The sequence below is a fragment of the Triticum aestivum genome, chromosome 5D (genome assembly GCF_018294505.1).
Source record: "Triticum aestivum cultivar Chinese Spring chromosome 5D, IWGSC CS RefSeq v2.1, whole genome shotgun sequence".
In the NCBI taxonomy this organism is placed as follows: Eukaryota; Viridiplantae; Streptophyta; class Magnoliopsida; order Poales; family Poaceae; genus Triticum; species Triticum aestivum.
In genome coordinates, this window is record NC_057808.1 from 501999476 (window position 1) to 502020869 (window position 21394).

The 21394-nt window shown below is 43.0% G+C and overlaps 1 pseudogene; it reads right to left on the minus strand.

Moving 5' to 3' along the window:
- Positions 1-8137: 8137 nt before the first annotated feature.
- On the minus strand, positions 8138-19006 carry LOC123121018 (ankyrin-1-like; annotated as a pseudogene).
- Positions 19007-21394: the final 2388 nt, after the last annotated feature.

Genomic DNA, 21394 nt, shown 5'->3' on the forward strand with positions numbered 1-21394 from the left:
AGCAGACGAACTACACGATCTTGTGCTAGGCTTAGGATTGGGTCTTGTCCATCACATCATTCTCCTAATGATGTGATCCCGTTATCAACGACATCCAATGTCCATGGTCAGGAAACCGTAACCATCTATTGATCAACGAGCTAGTCAACTAGAGGCTTACTAGGGACATGGTGTTGTCTATGTATCCACACATGTATCTGAGTTTCCTATCAATACAATTTTAGCATGGATAATAAACGATTATCATGAACAAGGAAATATAATAATAACCAATTTATTATTGCCTCTAGGGCATATTTCTAACAGTCTCCCACTTGTACTAGAGTCAATAATCTAGTTCACATCGCCATGTGATTAACACTCACAGGTCACATCACCATGTGACTAACATCCAAAGAGTTTACTAGAGTCAATAATCTAGTTCACATCACTATGTGATTAACACTCAATGAGTTCTGGGTTTGATCATGTTATGCTTGTGAGAGAGGTTATAGTCAACGGGTCTGCAACAATCAGATCCGCATGTACTTCGCAAAACTTTATGTCATATCGTAGATGCTGCTACCACGTTCCACTTGGAGCTATTCCAAATGGTTGCTCCATTATACATATCCGGTTTTTCTACTCATAGTCATCCGGATAGGTGTTAAAGCTTGCATCGACGTAACTCTTAACGTCGAACTCTTTATCACCTCCATAACCGAGAAATATTTCCTTATTCCTCTAAGGACAATTTTGACCACTGTCCAGTGATCCACTCCTGGATCACCTTTGTACCCTCTTGCCAGACATGTGGCAAGGCACAAATCAGGTGCGGTACTCAGCATGGCATACCGTATAGAGCCTATGACAAAAGCATAGGGGACGACCTTCGTCCTTCCTCTTTCTTCTGCCGTGATCAAGCTTTGAGTCTTACTCAACTTCACACCTTACAACTCAGGTAAGAACTCCTTCTTTGACTGATCTATTTTGAACTCCTTCAAAATCATGTCAAAGGTGTGTGTTCTTTTGAAAGTATCATCGGGCGTCTTGATCTATCTCTATAGATCTTGATGCCCAATATGTAAGCAGCTTTATCCAGGTCTTCCTTTGAAAATCACTTTTCAAACAACCGTTTATGCTTTCCAGAAATTCTACATCATTTCGGATCAACAATATGTCATCCACATATACTTATCAGAAATGTTGTAGTGCTCCCACTCACTTTCTTGTAAATACAAGTTTCTAGCAAACATTGTATAAACCTAAAAACTTTGATCACTCCATCAATGCATATATTCCGACTCCGAGATGCTTGCTCTAATCCATAGAAGGATCGCTGGAGCCAGCATACCTTTTAGCATCCTTAGGATCGACAAAACCTTTGATTGTATCACATACAACTTTTTCTTACGAAAACTGGTAAGAAAACTTGTTTTGACATCCATCTGTCAGATTTCATAATCGAAAAATACAGCTAATGCTAACATGAATCCGACGGACTTAAGCATCGCTACGGGTGAGAAAATCTCATCGTAGTCAACTCCTTGAACTTGTGAAAAACTCTTTGCCACAAGTCGAGCTTCATAGACGGTAACATCACCGTCCACGTCCGTCTTCTTCTTAAAGATCCATTTATCTCAATGGCTTGCCGATCATCGGGCAAGTCCACCAAAGTCCATACTTTGTTCTGATACATGGATCCTATCTCGGATTTCATGGCTTCTAACCATTTGTCGGAATACGGGCCCACCATCGCTTCTCCATAGCTCGTAGGTTCATTGTTGTCTAACAACATGATATCTAAGACATGATTACCGTACCACTCAGGAGTAGTACATATCCTTGTCGACCTACGAGGTTCGATAGCAACTTGATCCGAAGCTTCATGATCACTATCACTAACTTCCTCTTCAACAGACGTAGGCGCCACAGAAACATCTTTCTGTGTTGCACTACTTTCCGGTTGAAGTAGAGGTTCAACAACCTCATCAAGTTCTATCTTCCTCCCACTCAATTCTTTCGAGAGAAACTCCTTCTCGAGAAAGGACCCGTTCTTGTGACAAACAATTTGCCCTCGGATCTAAGATAGAAGGTATACCCAACTGTCACCTTTGGGTATCCTATGAAGATGTGTTTGTCCGCTTTGGGTTCGAGCTTCTCCGGCTGAAGCCTTAAGCATCGCAGCCCCAAACATTAAGAAACGACAACTTTGGTTTCTTGCCAAACCAATGTTCATATGACGTCGTCTCAACGGACTTAGATGGTGCCCTATCTAAAGTGAATGCAGCTGTCTCTAACGCATAACCTCAAAATGATAGCGGTAGATCGCTAAGAGACATCATAGATCGCACCATATCTCATAAGGTTCGATTACGACGTCCGGACACACCATTTCGCTGTGGTGTTCCAGGTGGCTTCAACTGTGAAACAATTCCACAATGTCTTAAGTGATTGCCAAACTCATAACTCAGAAATTCTCCCTCGATCAGATCGTAGGAATTTGATCTTCTTGTTATGATGGTTCTTAACTTCACTCTGAAATTGCTTGAACTTTTCAAACGTTTCAGACTTGTGCTTCATTAAGTAAATATACCCATATCTACTCAAATCGTCAATGAAGATGAGAAAATAACGATATCCACCACACGCCTTAATTCTCATTGGATCACGCACATCAGCATGTATGATTTCCAACAAGTCACTTGCCCGTTTCATTGTACCTGAAAACGGGATCTTAGTCATCCTGCCCATGAGGCATGGCTCGCATGTGTCAAGCGATTCAAAATCAAGTGACTCCAAACATCCATCAGCATGGAGTTTCTTCATGCATTTTATGCCAAAATGACCTAAGCGGCAGTGTCACAAGAAAGTGGTACTATCATTATTAACTCTACATCTTTTTGGCGTGAACATGTGTATTACCACGACCGAGATTCAATGAACCATTCACATAGGGTGCATGACCATGAAAGGTATTATTCATGTAAACAGAATAACCATTATTTTCTAACTTAAATGAATAACCGTATTGCAATGAACATGATCTAATCATATTCACGCTCAACGTAGACACCTGATAACATTTATCTAGGTCCAATACTAATCCCGAAGGCAGATGGAGCGTGCGATGGTGATCTCATCAACTTTGGAAACACTTCCAACACACATCGTCACCTCGCCCTTAGCCAGTCTCCGTTTAGTCCGTAGCTTTTGCTTCAAGTCACCAATAATAGCAACTGAACCGGTATCCAATACCCAGGTGCTACCAGGAGTACTAGTAAGGTACACATTAATAACACGTATATACTTTGTTGAAGTTGCCAGCCTTCTTATCTACCATGCATTTGGGGTAGTTCCGCTACCAGTGACCGTTCCCCTTACAATAGAAGCACTTAGTCTCGGGTTTGGGTTCAACCTTGGGTTCCTTCATTGGAGCGGCAGCTGGTTTACCATTCATGAAGTTTCCCTTCTAGCCCTTGCCCTTCTTGAAACCAGTGGTCTTGTTAAACCATCAACACTTGATGCTCCTTCTTGATTTCTACTTTTTGCGGTCTTAAGCACCGCGAACAGCTCCGGGATCATCTCCATCCCTTGCATGTCATAGTTCATCACGAAGATCTAGTAGCTTAGTGATAGTGACCAGAGAACTCTATCAATCACTATCTTATCTGGAAGTTTAACTCCCACTTGATTCAAGTGATTGTAGCACCCAGACATTCTGAGCACATGCTCACTAGCTGAGCTATTCTCCTCCATCTTGTAGGCAAGGAACTTGTCAGAGGTCTCATACCTCTCAACACGGGCATGAGCCTGAAATCCCAATTTCAGCTCTTGGAACATCTCATATGTTCTATGGTGTTCAATACGTCATTGGAATCCCGATTCTAAGCCGTAAAGTATGGTGCACTTAACTATCAAGTAGTCATCAAGACGTATCTGTTAGATGTTCATAACATCCACAGACGACGCTGGAGGGGTTGGCACACCGAGCGGTGCATCAAAGACATAAGCCTTCTGTGTAGCAGTGAGGACACTCCTCAGGCAACGGACCTAGTCCGCGTCAATGCTTACAATATCTTTCAACTTAATCTTTCTCTAGGAACGTATTGAACCAGGGAGCTACAACGCGAGCTATTGATCTACAACATATTTGCAAAGACAATTTAGACTATGTTCATGATAATTAAGTTCATCTAATCAAATTATTTAATGAACTCCCACTTAAATAGACATCCCTCTAGTCATCTAAGTGATACATGATCCGAATCGACTAGGCCGTGTCCGATCATCACGTGAGACGGACTAGTCATCATCGGTGAACATCTTCATGTTGATCGTATCTTCTATACGACTCATGTTCGACCTTTCGGTCTTCCGTGTTCCGAGGCCATGTCTGTACATGCTAGGCTCGTCAAGTCAACCTAAGTGTTTCGCATGTGTTCCGAGGCCATGTCTGTACATGCTAGGCTCGTCAACACCCGTTGTATTCGATCTTGTGCTAGGCTTAGGATTGGGTCTTGTCCATCACATCATTCTCCTAATGATGTGATCCCGTTATCAATGACATCCAATGTCCATGGTCAGGAAACCGTAACCATCTATTGATCAACGAGCTAGTCAACTAGAGGCTTACTAGGGACATGGTGTTGTCTATATATCCACACATGTATCTGAGTTTCCTATCAATACAATTTTAGCATGGATAATAAACGATTATCATGAACAAGGAAATATAATAATAACCAATTTATTATTGCCTCTAGGGCATATTTCTAACAGGGGAAAGGTTCTCCCTCTGGTCCTTGGCCTTCATGGCGATGATGGCCTCTCCGGGATAGTCCTCCATGGCCACCGGTGATGATGGCCCCCTCCGGCAGGGTGCCAGAGAGGGCCTAGATTGATTTCTCGTGGCTACAGAGGCTTGCGGCGGCGGAACTTCCGATCTAGGTTTCTTTCTGGAAGTTTGGGTATATATGAGAGGTGTTGGCGTCGAGAACAAGTCAGGGGGGGTCTTCGGGCTGTCCACGAGGCAGGGAGGCGCGCCCCCACCCTCGTGGGCAGCCCGGGACTCTTCTGGCCCAACTCTTTGACTCCTTGGCCTTCTTCTGGTCCAAAAATAAGCTCCATCAAGTTTTAGGTCAATTGGACTCCGTTTGGTTTTCCTTTTCCGCGATACTCTAAAACAAGGAGAAAACAAAAACTGGCACTGGGCTCTAGGTTAATAGGTTAGTCCCAAAAATCATATAAAATAGCATATAAATGCATATAAAACATCCAAGGTTGATAATATAATAGCATGAAGACTTCATTAATTATAGATACGTTGGAGACGTATCACACCACTGGAGCCTGGGAGGAGGACTCCCACCCCCCTCGCCAAACCGCAAGAGCCGCCGAGATGGATCCCGCACGCTCATCACCGTCTCTGATCGGAACCAATCCGTGGCAAAACCACGAGATCGCCGACGCAGATCCGCCTTGGATATGGACTGCACCACGCCATGCCGCCGCGAGAAGCCCGAGCTTCACCCGCCGCCGCCGTCCAGGGCCGCCGCCCCAGGATCCTGACCTGGCCCGCCCGGACCTCCACGGCACCCTCTTCACGCCGCCGCCGCCGGCTCGCCACCAGGCAACCGCGCCGCCGCCCAAGGCCTCCGCCCAGAGCACGCCGTCGTGCCACCATGGATCAGATCGCCGCAGCGCCGTCACGCACGTGGAGGTCCCGCCCCATCCCCTCTGACGCGATCCAGGGAGGAGAGCCTCCGCCACCTCCGTCGGCCCCCGGGCTTAGACCGGCGGCGTCCTCCGGCGGCGGCGGAGGGAAGGGAGGGAGGTGGTGGTGACCCGGGCGGCTAGGGTTTGAAGAGCCGCCCGAGTCGACCGAGACGGGGGCGACGCGGGGGTGTGCTAGAGGACGCATAAATATTTTTTGGCCAGACATCCATCGATTTGCTAGTGCCTTTTTGGCAAATCATGAAGCACTGGAGTAACAACGCCAGATCCGCGCAAAGACATGGGGCCTCTTGATGGCCGTGGCGGTGGTCTTAGGTGGGAAGTCATCCCGCCGATTTGTTAGTGCCTTCTTTACCAAGCATGGAGCACTACCAGATTCGACTGCCGAACAATCCATTATTATCAAGATACTCATTAAAACAGCGCTTCATGTGTGTGGGTGGGTGGGGGGGGGGGGGGGGGGGGGGACTCTTGTCCTCCTTTATTTGTCGGGCTTCGTTGCGACGAACTTGCCTTTATATGCTATATCACTTTCTCCCTGCACACCTTCCCCTCAGGTTTGAAGGAGTTTTAACCACATATCAAACACATCTCTCCTCGTACTATTTCCACATTTTTTGAGGATTCTTTATCAACATGAAGTTTGCTGGCAATATCAAGCATTTTTTTTACCAAAGCCGATAAATGATTTGAACTAGTTGAAAGGCAGTTTAAGCACGGACGCGCTTAAACTTCCTCCCAACGTCAGCATGGAGTGACATGAACGGCATCCCGACTCCTCTGCTTAACCCAACACGGTCGCGGTGATGCTTTCCGCCCCCATGGCTTCTCGCCGTGGCATACTACTCCTTGTTCGATGTGAGTCTCCTAAAATTGGGGTGTGTAAAAAGATTTATTGTTCATGTATTTTTCCGACCCAATTTGTCTTTTTTGCTGAGAGCTACTCGTATGTTCAAATGGTCTAAGAGCGCACCTCATGCACCAAATTATATACCATGCATTTTTTTTGAATTTTTGGAATTTATTTTGAATTTTTTGTGAAATTTTTCTTGACTGGGTGCAGATGTGGCTTCGCTCAAAAATGGATATTCGGATTGTTAATCCATCTTGTACAAGACCATTGGCAGTTGCCTTTGGGGACATGTGCGTTGGTTGGCTTGCGTCGTCAAGATACTACTATTAGAGGGTGTTTGGTTGGCTACATGACGGTTGATAAACTGCATATGGATGAAATCTTTTACTTCGCACGGTGTTTAGTTACTTGACTCACATCAATTCCTTGCATCACACGGTGTTTAAAAACACAAGGGACTAGGCTGTGGAGGAAAGGCCGAATTAGCAGTCTCCACTCGTGCAGACTCATGCAGACCACGAGGTGAGAAAGATTCTCTTATTTTTTGTCCTAGGCTTCATTTGCTGTCCTAGGCTTCATACTCCTCTCATCGCAAGCGGGAAGCCGCTGCTACCAAATGTGTACCAAATGTGCCTGCACACTAGGAAACCACGTGTCAACTACCATGCAGCAGGCAACCAAACAACATGACTACATTATCTTTTGCATTCCTGGATATTTGGCCCAATTCACATACCTTTAGACAACCTTTTTTTGCATGCTCATTTCGATTTTGCGAAAAATTGGTAGGGCTCTTGTTTGTTGTTTGTGGCAAAAATTTGGCATGCTGTTTCCTGGCATGGTGTTTATTTGTCCATATATATGGCCGTATTCGTATCAAAATGATTTCATTGTCGAAGTGGGGAAATCTGCCATGTCTAAACATGGATATTTCCAGTAACTGATCGGACTAGTGAAGCTACAAGATGTTACTCCCCCGTAAAGAAATATAAGAGCGTTTGGATCACTAGATTAGTAATCTAAATGCTCTTATATTTCTTTACAGAGGGAGTACAAACAAATTAAAGCACCAGCAATAATAACAGGTAAAAACAGCAATTAGTTGAAGCATCAGGATAGTACTACTTCAGGGCACGACACATAACATACCCTACATTTCCTGAACAATAAACGTTTCCCTGGACCTTTGGCCCAATACACCAAGTTCAAGTCCAAACCTTTGTGGTTAGTGCCATTGGACCCCCCAAGGGTCAATCCCTGTCTGCAAGGGACTAGACCAACTTTGGAATGGCTGCCAGTCACAATGCACAAAGGAACCTCAGTACTGAATTCCATGATTTCAACCAAAAGATATAACAAGCTTAACGTTCTGTGACGATAAAGTTTGTCGACACTTGAACTGGAATCAAACTAGCAAGTTCATCCCCAGTCATACTTAAAAACGATAGGTGCGACGGAAGTCTTAATTAAGAACCACAGAATACTATCATCACAAGTTCTCAGACTAGACAAAAGGTGCTCAGCAACAAAACAAAGCCTCGGATTCTGCATGTAAGACTTGTCAGTTGGTCACTTTTCACGGCGACGAGCATTCTTCGCTGCTTCTTGGGCTTCCCTGCAACCAAAATATTTTGAACATGAGAATTGTCAGGAATCTGTGTACAGCTTGCCCTGAAGATGTATCATGATAATAAACAGATCAACACTAGGTGGTGTTCTTTCCGCGATTAGTAAATCGCTCCAGCTCAAGAAAAAACAAAACTTAACAGACTTGAATGACCAAATCCATGTAATATTCTTCTAGAGATGGAGACCATCTTCCATGCACACAATTGTCTATCAAGATATCATTTGTTCTTTTACTTAACTTACGAAGCAGGGGATTGCACGTCACCCTACACACCACGAAAACATGGACCAGTTACCTTAAAGCATTTGCAATATCACCACTTGTAGGGTCAAGCTTCAAGCCATCCGCAAAAGCCTCACATGCTCTCTCGTACTTCTACGAGTACACACCATAAGATGATCAGTTATACGATCATGATCACAGATGCTTGAAGAAAACTACTGTGTTCTTTTTACCTTCAATAACATAAGAGCTGCCCCTTCTCGGTAGCAGGCTTTTGGCCAAAGAGGTCGCCCCATTCTGCACATGGTAGCATAAGACAGAGCAGCTCTTCCATTTCCAGCACGCAACGCGCATAGACTAATATTTGCCAATATGGTTGCATACTCATCCGGACTAGAGTCAAATGCCTTGTCTACAAACACATCAATCACATGCAGCTTTTAGCAATACCTAAAAAAAGAGTACTACAAGATAATAAATATATCAATGGGGATGGTGCTCGGATAGTGTTATATATTCTGATCGATATAGAGATCTCTGTACACATGAAACCAGCAAATGTATTGGACAAACAGATACATTTCAATATAGGAACTTCTGTATAACAGTACTGTGTTACCTCAGCCCTTTCAACACAAACTGTTCAACTACCTCGTAATTACTAAGAGGGCAGGACGGCTGGCCTAGATTGCCTATGCCTTGTACTGTGGAACTGAGTATCTAACAGCACATGTTTTTACCAGAAAGAGGTGGCAGTACGTGCACCTTATTTTCGGTGTGAACAAAAATATACTAGTGTGGAACTGTGGACTGAGATCAACAGTTTACAGATATAAAAAAATAACCATCACTCCTTCAGGCAATAAAAATGGGCCCTAGTGACTTACAGAGCTATACATCTCTGATGCCATATAATAGTCCCCTCTCTTAAAGCCTCAGAAGCTTCCCGTTTCACTTCAGTTCTTCTCTTTACGTACATTTCTTTATCCTGATCAGAGAAAAATTGCTGTTAGGATAAATATGTAGAAATATCCTGTAATGTAAACATGAAAAATGTACAAATTTGTAAGTCTCAGCTTATATCACTTAATTAATATATAAGACTAGAAAAATGTGTAAGTCTCAGCCTATATCACTTAATTAATGTACTCCCTCCGTCCCAAAATAAGCAACTCAAGTTTGTACTAGCTTTGTACTAAACTTAGTACAAAGTTGAGACACTTATTTTGGGACGGAGGGAGTATAAGACTAGGAAAACGCTATAACGCTGCTATAGCGTTTAGAGAGATCCTGCGCTTAGAGACTTTGGTCCTAACGGATGAAGTAAAGTTTTAAATAGCGCGCTATAGCGTTTAGAGATGTCCTCTGCTAAGAGTCATAGCCCGCTATTTAAAACTAACTATGGTTGTACTGCAGTGTTGCAGGGTTTATCCGGAGATCAGGACGTATCCTAATTAATGTATAAGACTATAAATTCGTAATAAAAACTGTTGTCCGGAGTTGCAGGGCTGGCACAATATCATCCAAGATAACTTTATTAAGTCTAGCACATTAATAGTTCACCATAAGGTCATACCAAAGACTAGAAGTTTGCTAATGCTTGCCCTGATTCATGCCATGCTTGCCCTGAGCCTTCCCCCAAGGACGATTAAGGCAATCATCAAGATCTGTAGGGGTTTTCTCTGGTGTGGGAAAGAGGAGGCTAACGATGGACAATGTAAGGTGGCTTGGAGGAATGTTTGTGCGCCCAAATGGGCTGGAGGCCTAGGCATACCGGATCTTCACTGGCTCAACTTCGCGCTCCAGGCACGCTGGGCATGGCTACAACGTACGGACAGTTCACGCCCATGGAAAGGCTTTGAGATCAGCATCTCTGAGGAAGCGCGTTCAATCTTTAGAACAGCCACAATCACACATGTGGGAGATGGCAAGGAGGCGCTGTTTTGGGAGGACCGATGGCTCCAAGGTTTTAGGGTCCAAGAGCTGGCTCCAAGAGTATATGCGAGGATCCCGCGGCGCGTTCGGGAAGTCAGAACAGTCCATGATGCTATACAAGGTGGATCCTGGGCACTCGAGGTCGGGCCGGACATAGATGAGGAGACATTGCAGGAAGTCCTCCTCCTTTGGGACAGGACGGCGCCAACCATGCTTACAGTGGATGCACGAGATCGGGTTCGGTGGGCCTGGGAGGATGACGGCAGCTACTCGGCGCGATCGGCGTACGCCTCCAAATTTTGGGGCCTCGAGGTGGCAGCTTATGCGGACATGGCCTGGAAATCTAAGGCCCCTTTACAGTGTAGGTTCTTCAACTGGCTTGCCTCACGGAATAGATGTTGGACCTCGGATCGCTTGGCGCGGTGCGGCCTCCCTCATCAGCCGGCATGTCCCTTCTGCGACCAAGACGTGGAGACGATCAATCACATTCTTGTGTCGTGTGTCCTTGCGAGGTCAGTATGGCATATGGCGCTCGAGGCCCTGCGCAAGCCGTAGTGGATGCCGACGCCGGATGCGGAGTTGATACCCTGGTGCAATTCTTGCACGGCGACAGACATAAAGGCCAAGGATAGCCGCACCATACTATCTCTAGGACTATGGGAACTATGGAAACATCGAAATGCCATCGTCTTCGACGGAGCGACTCCCTCCGCTAAGATCGTGATTGCCAACATGGAGAAAGAAGGTAGAGCGTGGAGTACCGCTGGCCTCCTCAAAGGCGATTTCGCCGCCTTCTTCGGAGGCCTAGCTAGGTTGGTTAGAGAGAGTAGTTAGTTCTCCTGAATTGATACTTCCATGGTGTGGACTCTTGCATGTAACATGATGTAAGAATGCTATGTGGATGGGGCTCTTTCTCCCCACTTCCTTCTCTAATATATGATACGAAAAAGTTTGCTAATAGTGATGCAATGCACGAAAAGTAAAATTTGTGCATGGAATTTTTTGTTTGCACAGTGGAATTTACAACAATCGTGAACTAAACCTATTTGTACTCTAAATGGACAGAACTGCCAAAGAACATAACTAAAGGGTGATGATAAATAACATATGGAACTGCAAGTGAGCACAGAATGAAACACATACCCTCGGCTTCAAACCAAAGTTTTTCACATGAGAAATGATTCCATCAATACTCCAGTCCGGCAGCGTTGAAATAGGAGAAGTTAAAGGGAATAGCATTTCAACCATGTCCCTACTGCCTTTAGAGGCAGCAACTTCAATTGGTGTCCTACCACACTGCAAGAGTAAATAACAAATATAAATACAAAATGTAATTGAAAGATTTCCAAATTAATATTTTGGAATCACAGCCTAAGATCTCAACGAAATGGCTGGATGGACTTCAAGAGGATCACTATGAAGGACAAATGATAGAACAGTCTCGTTCATCCTTCCGAACAAAATTTGTAAGACAAGGGTTACGTCAAGTACACTAACACTAATAACCGAAAGCTTCAACTAATATGTTGTATTGCATAGACTTTTCAAAACACAATAGGATGAAGATGATACAAACACCAAAATATACATGGAAGGGGCAAAAGAAACCTTTGCAGAAGTAACATTTTATGTTTCTTTGACCAGGTATGAAGAAGCTGGAGATTTTTTTTCAATTCCTAATTCAGTAGACAAGAAACATATACATGACATACTCTGCAATTTACAACACAGAAGATTCAAATTTTACAATGTTTCGACATCATCTCTGCTACTATAAAGACACAGCTCTTTGTCTCCCTCCCTCCCTCTCTACACCACCGCTGCCCTTGTCACAGCGAGGTTATGTGGAGTCCACCTGTAATCCCTCCTGCACTGGTGCCGGCCTCCATTGCCTCCTGGCCGCAGAGTCAAAGTTCAGGCGAAGGGGTCCTTGGTAGGACACATGATCCGATCCTCTTCTAAGCGTCTGATGCATTATCCCACACTAAATTATCGAGGCACTGGGACGTGCCAGCAGAAACCTCTAGGTAGTGATGGATTTCAGTGCTGAATTCTTCCATGATTTCAGGTTGCGATTTACATTGATTTATTTACATTCACTGGTATAGCTATATTTTTATCTTATATCCGCATTTTTTTTCTTTTTTCTTTTTAGTTGTGTTGGACATGTTGGAAGGACAGGCCTGGTGCAGTGGTGAAGTACTCCCACTTGTGCCAAGAGGTCCTGGGTTCGACGCGGCCTCTCTGCATTGCAATGTGCGGGGGTAAGGCTTGCCTCATATAATCCCTCTCTAGACCCCACCTGGTGTGGGAGCTTCTAACATTGGGTCCGTCCTTTTTGTGTTGGACGTGTTGGCTGTGTGCATCATGCTATGCGGAGGCCGGCCATTTGCTCAGTGAAGTTGTATCACCTCGATATATCGGTTGAATGAAAATGCCCTTTATTTAAAAAGCTATACTTTTATCATAAATAACTAGATGTAAAGCACCAGTACTAATGTTCTTCGCATGTTTTTTTTAGATTGTTGTAATCTTTGTAAAAGCATGTGCAAGAAAAATGACTGTACATAACTACTCCCTCCGTCCCAAAATAAGTGTCTTTGATTTAGTAAAATTTTAGGGAGTACATCTTATAGCTTGTACACCCTAATTCAGGATATATATGACCTGGGCGCAAGAAACTTTATACCATCAATTCTAATGATACAAGGAAAGTAAACAGTGATGCATATTTTCTTCATATTTGCATCCTTTATAAATTATAATAGGTATTTTGTTTTGACGGGAGCCTTTATATTTCTGTTCTGTTAGGGCGTGAAGCAGGACATGGAGCATCTGTAGATCTATTGAGGTAGTTATTAGGTTCTGACTTCTGATTGTGACCAAAAGCTCAAGTAGGGAAATAACATAATCTATTATGCTGATCTGAGAGTGAAATTATTCAGATGGCGTTTTGGAGGTCCGCTTTACATGGAGGTGAGATATCAAGCATGAGTAAGTGAGAATGTGAGATGGATTGAAGAGATTGAGGAATATTGGCATAAGTTCGCCTATGGCATAATAACTGGCACTTTGCTCTACCATAAGTTCTCTATTTTTACATCTTTTGCTTATGTATTTAGTATTTACAGTACCTATAATACTTAATCCAAGATGCAAGAAGGTACCCTCACAGAATAAGAAGTGAAATAAGGTTACTGAATTCCCCTGACCATGTGTCATCAGGAATTGACCGGAGTGAATGTCAGATGTATAAATACAACCTAACCATTCCATTTTATAATCCCACATAGGTTTGAATCATGTATTTTTCTTCTTCGCAACTGAAAAATGGATTTCGGTTATGCACAGAAGCAGCATCTTCTCTTCTGCTTGCTGCATTGCATACTGCATATATAGTCGTCACAAATGTCTTAAGCCTTGACCTTAACCAATAAAATGTGGGTTATGTGTCACAAAAATTATACCATTAAATTCGTACTATATAAAGAATTTTCCAATGGTATAATCTTTAAGTTACATGACTTGTGTATTATTTCTCTAATTGATGATCAAAGTTAAATCTCGAAAATGTGTATGCCATCTTTTTGTAGCCCAAGGAAGTAGTGTTTTCTCCTCATGCAAGCCTATTCCTGGTGTCAGACGATGTGTGGGTAAGATGATTATCCTAATCTGTCAAGTGTCAAGAGTCTACAGCCTAACATGACCTCGTAGATAAAAAAAATGGAACGATAATGTCGGCTAACTTACAGCATATGCATGAAAAGTAGATGATGACAAGTGAAAACAGCAAAACAGGGAAACAAGTAAAGCTCACTTCATCGGGAATATTGGGGTTAGCACCAGCATCTAGTAAGAACTTCATGATGCCAGGTGAGTCAAACTTCACTGCCAACATCACGTAACTACCACCATCGAAGTCAATAAAATTCAGATCAGCACCAGCCTGTGCAAATGAATAACTATTTGATCATTTGTTTGGGTTAATGCTTTATATGTTATATACACAAAGAAAATGAAGTTGTGCCTACAAAGCTCCATACGAAGAAAGAGTACTGACCTTAACAAGTAGCTTGACACATTCCAACGGCTCTCTAGGCATGGGCCTGATGGCACGGATGGCCCAACTCAATGGGGTATAACCAAGACCGTAAACCTTGTTAGGCTACGAAAAGTGGAAGAATCAATCACTTACACTAGTCGGGGAAAAAGAGCGACCAGTAGAGAAATTAATTTTGAGATACATCAATAGAGAAATAAAGTATACTCGTGGTGTGTTAAATATATTGGTATTTCTGAAGGGAACAGAAAGAAATATATTACATAGAAATTAGACATAACATGTACTTGTTGGCTTCTGGGAAAGTGAGCACGTTTTACTTTAGGATAACTAAATACTGTCCATGATGAATTTTTGTGTTACCAAATACTCCCTCTTAAACTAATATAGGACCATTTAGATCACTAAAAATGGTCCTATATTAGTGTACAGAGGGAGAGTACAATGCAGATCTTTTGTTCAGATGGAGCACAAGATCAGAGGCAACAAGATCTTCCATTCCAGTGCACTCCCAAATAGAATATACAGATGAAGCACGAGTACCACTGGCCACAAGATATTCCGTTCCAGAGTCCTCTTTTTCACCGCAAAGAAGAGAACCAAGAAACTGGTGTCTTACATCGGCATGGTGCTCCAACAAGATCTTAATTATGTCATGGTGTTTAGAAATAGCGGCTGCATGCAATGGCGTCCCTTGTGCAGAATCTAAATCCACATTGATTCCTCTTGAAAGCAGCAGTTCTACTATTTCACAATGTCCTGAAAAACGAGGTTTCAAAAAAGAATGAATGAGATAAGAATATTTCCCAACATTGATTCCAGCTTTCAGTTTTCATTTTGCACTAAAACTTAACTCTGGGCCAGTTTTCAGTTTTGTGATCATGAACTGCCCAGTAACCATTTTGGTTACCACATATCTCATCAAGGACCAGGTTTTCAAAAGTGGACGGATTGGGACTATTCAAATTTTACTTGTCTATCCTTGGAAATAGAAGAAGTCGTCAATTTTGAGCTTATAAGATGATAATCAAAACCTTAGATAACATTAGATACCCAACCTCAAAGTTATTCTCTCCACACACTTGTTAATGTTTCTTCGGCCATCATCCAAATAAAAAATATGGCAAGTATATGGGAGCTTTGTTCGATGGAAATCACATAAAAAAATATGGCATGTACTCCCTCCGTTCCTAAATATAAGTCTTTGTAGAGATTCCACTAGATGGACTACATACGGAGCAAAATGAATGAATCTACACTTAAAATGCATCTATATACATCCGTATGTGGTTCCTAGTGGAATCTCTACAAAGACTTATATTTAGGAACGGAGGAAGTATATGCTAAAATATAAACATCAAGCATCACACAAGCCAAGAGAGGTGTCATAGTAGTCAACTATAACGATCACAAGAGTGAAGGTTGTAGCTCTGTGCGCTGTGATGTGTGTTTCTTGCTTACTTTATTCAAAGAGAGAGAAACTACCAAACAAATGTTAACAAAATACTAATCTTATCAACCAAAAACTAATAACTAGTTTGAAGGAATGGATCCAATTTGGATCAGCTGCCCAGAAATGCGTACTTCTCTCTCAACGATATGGGGCAAAACCAAACAGAGAGAGGCTACCAGACACTAGTAGAAAAAGGGCCATTAGTCTCGGTTCATAAGGGCCTTTAGTCCCGGTTCTCGAACCGGGACTAAAGGGTCATTACTAAAGCCCCCCCCCCCCCCCCGCCCCCTTTTAGTCGCGGTTCTTATACGAACCAGGACTAAAGGCCCTCCACGTGCCCGCTGCCTGGAGCTCCACCTTTAGTCCCGGTTGGTAACACTCCAGCCTGAGCACGCTTAACTTCCGGGTTCTATTCTCTCTGATTTCCAAGTCTGCCCTTGTTGTTTTCCTGACAATAGTAAGATGTCAATCCTATTAACTCTCGGGAGTTTAGCTTGAGCATGAAGTCACATGTTTCACTGTTTGAGTTTGAAACTATTATTCTAAAAAATAATTATTATTTAGTAACACTAATATTTCTTGAGTAAGTAGTTTGACCATAATTTGACCACATTTTGACCACAATTTGACCAAATTTGACCAAAATTCAAAAAAATTAAAATAATTATTTAGTAACACTAATATTCTTGAATAATTATGTAGTAACACTAATACTTCTTGAATAAGTAGTTTGACCATAGTTTGACCAGATTTAACCAAAAAACTGAAATTTGAGCATATCTTTTTTCCCTTTTGGAATTTGAGGATTCTCAAAATTTGCAAACAGGCCGTAGGCTGTCAAAATTGGATGCAGATTTTCGTGCTGAACATTTTGATATATTATACGTTTTTTTCTGACATCGTATGCAAATTTTTGAAGTTTTTATCATTTTCTTTTGCTTTTTACAAAACTGGAAAGGCGATCCACCGCAAGGGGGGTAGAGTTTGAAAATGGGACCTTTAGTCCCGGGACTAAAGGTCTAATCTTTAGTCCCGGTTCGTGTCTCAAACCGGGACTAAAGGGCATCGCACCCTTTAGTCCCGGTTCGTGTCTCAAACCGGGACTAAAGGGCTCATCTGAACCGGGACTAATGCCTTTAGCCGCACGAACCGGGACTAATGGGCTTATCTGGCCCGAACGAAAGCCCTGTTTTCTACTAGTGAGACAAATGTTAACAAATTAATCCAATTTGGATCAGTCGACCCAGAAATGCTTACTTCATCTAACAATGGCAAATTCAAAGTTTATTTTATAACCAGCCGGATAGAACAAAAAAAAAGAATCCTGAGACTAATTTTCACTGACCGAGAATTAGCAAAACCGCCTGGGCAATCTGGAAACACCGGAATGGGTGTGTCTTCAACCAGCTACACCCCTCCATCGCTAGCTTGCTTCGATCTAATCAGGAAGACGCGCGCCTATAGGCTAGCGCCGGCGCCAACGGCTTGGCGATGATGATCCCTGAGAGATAGGCTCTAGCTTGACGTATCGGGGATGAGCAGCCCCTACCCTAACTGCTCCTGCTACTTGAGCCCGCGCCAACGTGTACGCGTGGCCGCTGTAGCAATCACCCTCTGTATTTTTTCACCCCTCCTATCAATGCAATGATACACAATCTTTGCGTATTCATGAAAAAAAAAGAGAATTAGCAAAACCATTACGAAAACGGTTTATCCAGTTATCTCTAAGGCTGATGCGGTGTCTCCTACCACCGGTTAGGATCCCTATGCCTGCTAGCCCACAGCTGTTGGGCCATGTTGGTCGGAGTCTAATGCTGCTTATATCCAGTGATGTGGCTTTCTAAGGCAAAAAATCAAATTGACTAATGTATGCACTGACACGTGATAAATAAGCATACTTGTTGGGAAAGAGAGAGACCTTCCTTTGCAGCGCCATGGAGAGGTGAGTGTAGTTTGCCAGCTAGTGGATCAGCACCATGATCAAGAAGATATCTTGCAGCATCAGCCCTCCCATGCAAGGCAGAAAGGTACAGTGGCGTGTCACCTGCAACAGTCGAAAAATTAAACATGAGGAGCTCAACAAAATCACGCCAATCCTGGCCTCAATACAAAAAGTTGTACACAAGAGAGCCAAACGTGCAAAGAGAAGTGCAGTATCAAATGCCTTTCCATCTGACACATGTTTACTATTTACAAAATTGCACAACGACAGACAGAGGAGACACTTTATATATACAGTCCACAAGAGTAGCGGTTTGCCCATGCAACATATCCAAAGAAAACCGGCGATGTTCGCGGTATGTCTCTGTGCATATATTGGACATGGGAATATTTGAAATCGATCCACTTGTCACTTAATCACAATTTACAAATGCATATATACACCATACAACATGTTACACCAAATTTGAAGCCTAAAATGCGGATTTCACATGGTAGTAAGTAGTAACTAACTAGTAAAGCAGAATCCGCATATTAATACATAAATAGAAGTTGACAATTTACAAATGCATACACCATACAGCATGTAACACCAATTCTGAAGCCTGAAATGCGAATTCCACCATACAGCGTGGGAGTAACTGACAGTAAGCAGAATCAGCATAAATAAAAATACATAAATAGAAGTTGACAGAGCTGCAAGTGACGCGAAGGGAAGCAAGGAAGGGGGCGTCACCTATGAAGTTGAGTTGATTGACATCGAGGCGGAGGTCCTCGACGAGGTACCTGCAGACCTCGACCCGCCCCGCCCCGGCCGCCAGGTGCAGCGCGCGGTCCCCTTGGCCGTCCTCCACCGCCGCCAGGACGGCGCCCTCGCCTTGCCCGGCTGAGCCCATCCACCTCGCCATCTCTTGGCGACGCGAGAATTGGGAGCCAAGTCAGAGTCGGGCACTAATCCGTCAAGCTACTACCATACCATCATCAAACCCTAAGAAGAAAGAGCATGAGGAGGAGGAGGCGGGGTTACTCTTGAGGAGTCGAAGGTTGCCGGCGGCGGCGGCCTGGAGGAGCGCCTCCTCCCGCTGCTGCTTCCCCATCGCCTCCATCTCCATGGCGGTCGAGCAGGCGGCGAGAGGGAGTCGCGAAATTTCGAGAGCGGCAGTGCGCGAGACTGCGGGGCTGTGGAGAAGACGAGGAGACCCGGACGACGGGGAGGGGAGGAGTCCGTGGGCCGAAATGGAATCCTTGGTTGCCTGCTTCACTTGACGCTCACTGCGCCGAAATGTCTGGCGCGACCCTGACCCAGATGCCCAGTTTACTACTCCCTCCATCCCCATAATGTGTAATACTCCCTCTGTGAAGAAATATAAAAATGTTTAGATCACTAAAGTAGTGATCTAAATGTTTTTATATTTGTTTACGGAGGGAGTAGCTTGTAAAAATGTCTTATATTATGAAACAAAGAAAGTATTTTCTTCAAAAAATGTCACCAACAAAAGGTGACCCTAATTTCCATGATCTTAATTATGGAAAAAATGTTGGCCTTCTTTATTACTGTCATTTCTCTCATTTATAAATCTACAATGAGTATGATAAGAAAAATGTCGTGTGATCTACAAAGTAAAATTGCCATGGTAAACTTCAAAAACTGTCATCCTCTAAATAAGAAATATTTTATCTGGATAAGCCCGAAATTAGAGTCTATTGTTTCGTTTTAAAAAATAAAATAAAAAATCACACACAGGAATTGCCTTGGCCAATAAAAGAAAAAAATCCATGCCATTAATAATAAAAATATCATCCTCTTATACTAATAAAAATGCCATCCTCTCAGAATTTAAAACAGCATCCTCTCAATAATAAGGATGGGTCTAGCGGGTGGCAGTTGGCCTGTTAGCACTCCGCGGTGGCCGGCCGAAAAAAGAAATATTTTGTCTTCCTAATCCATATTAGGAAAAGTGAATAGATGTGGACATGTGTGAACATGATAAACTATTGCAAAGTACCCACATAAATAAACGTGAACGCATTTAATTCGTGTTTCCAAATTTTTAAAAAACCATAACTTCCAAACCACGCATCAAAATTAAGATCCGTTTTCACTATTGGAACCCTCGCGGCGTGCTCTTCGAAACTAGATCCCGCATGGGTATGTTTCGACGAATTTTTGTGTGTGCAATTTTGTCCTTGTTTTGTGCAACTGTCTAGCCGTCGATGTGCAACTACTTGATAGGGATGTGCAACTTTTCTCCTACACCATAGACGTGCAGTTTTCAATTATGGTACCTACCTCCACACCCAAACTACCTCCTTCTAGCGAGATGTGCAGCTTCATCTGTTGCCCATGCCAACTGCATAGTAGTTGCAACACCCCCTCCCCCTGGATGTGCTTCACTGTTTACTGCATCAGCCAACAGCCTAACAGTGATTGTGCAACTTCGGATACTGCCACGGTCAACTGTCTAACAGTGATATGCAACTTTCTCTCGTACCCCCATGGATGTGTAGTTTCCCTGCTAGCACCCGGCCCAAACCACCCCTGCTAGTGAGATTTGCAACTTTAGCACTGTTTATATGCAACTTTTCACTACCCTCATGAATGCCAAATTTTCACCATTCAACTGTCTCTGCCCGTGAGATGTGCAACTTCGTATGTTGCCCTGGCCAACTACCTAGCAGACTATGTGCAACTCTGTTTGTCGCCCCCGCCAACTGAAAATACATGTCCACAAATAGGGAGGGGATGGAGTTGCACATTGACTAATAGGCAGTTGGCTTGAGCAATAGACTAAGTTGCACATATCGCTTTGCAGGGGGAGATGAGGGTAGGGTGTGCCAACACTTAAAAAATGCACATCTACTACTAGGTAGTTGGTCGGGACGGTAGAGTAGTTGCACATCAAAGTTGTCATGGTTGCTAGATTGCAATCTCATAGGAAGTTGGATCATGCAGATCCAAAAGTTGGTTTTCGAAAAAGTTGCATGATGTCGTACTAAAGTTGTACAACACTGTACTAAAGTTGCACCATACAACACCAAAGTTGGCATCGAAAAAATTTCGTCAAAACATACTCACGCGGGATCTAGTTTCGAAGATCTCGTCACGAGGAATCCAATGATGAAGACGGATCTGAATTCCGACGTGTGGTTTGAAAGATATGACTTTTTAAAAGTTTGAAACCAGAAATAAATACACGTGGATATGTTGTTTTCGGAATGAAGTAATCAGTGTGAACACATTTAATGCTAACAGCCACATGCACTACGAGACAAAAAAAATTAACATCCGACTTTTTAGATTTTAGGCAATAATAAATATGTCATCCTCTCAACAATAAAAAATTAAATCCTCTTAATAATAAAAATGACAAGTTATTAATACTAAAAATGTCATATTGTAAATAATAAACTGCCACGTGATAAAGTGAATAACAATTCCAAAATATTGCCATGGACTAGTAAAAAATGGCACATGGCCAAAAAAATAGGACTTTGACCTTTCAAATAGAAGCAATGAAAAATCTGGTTTTCTGGATATTACTTGGTCAAATTTTCAAATGAGAAATTGAATTAAAACACAAAATA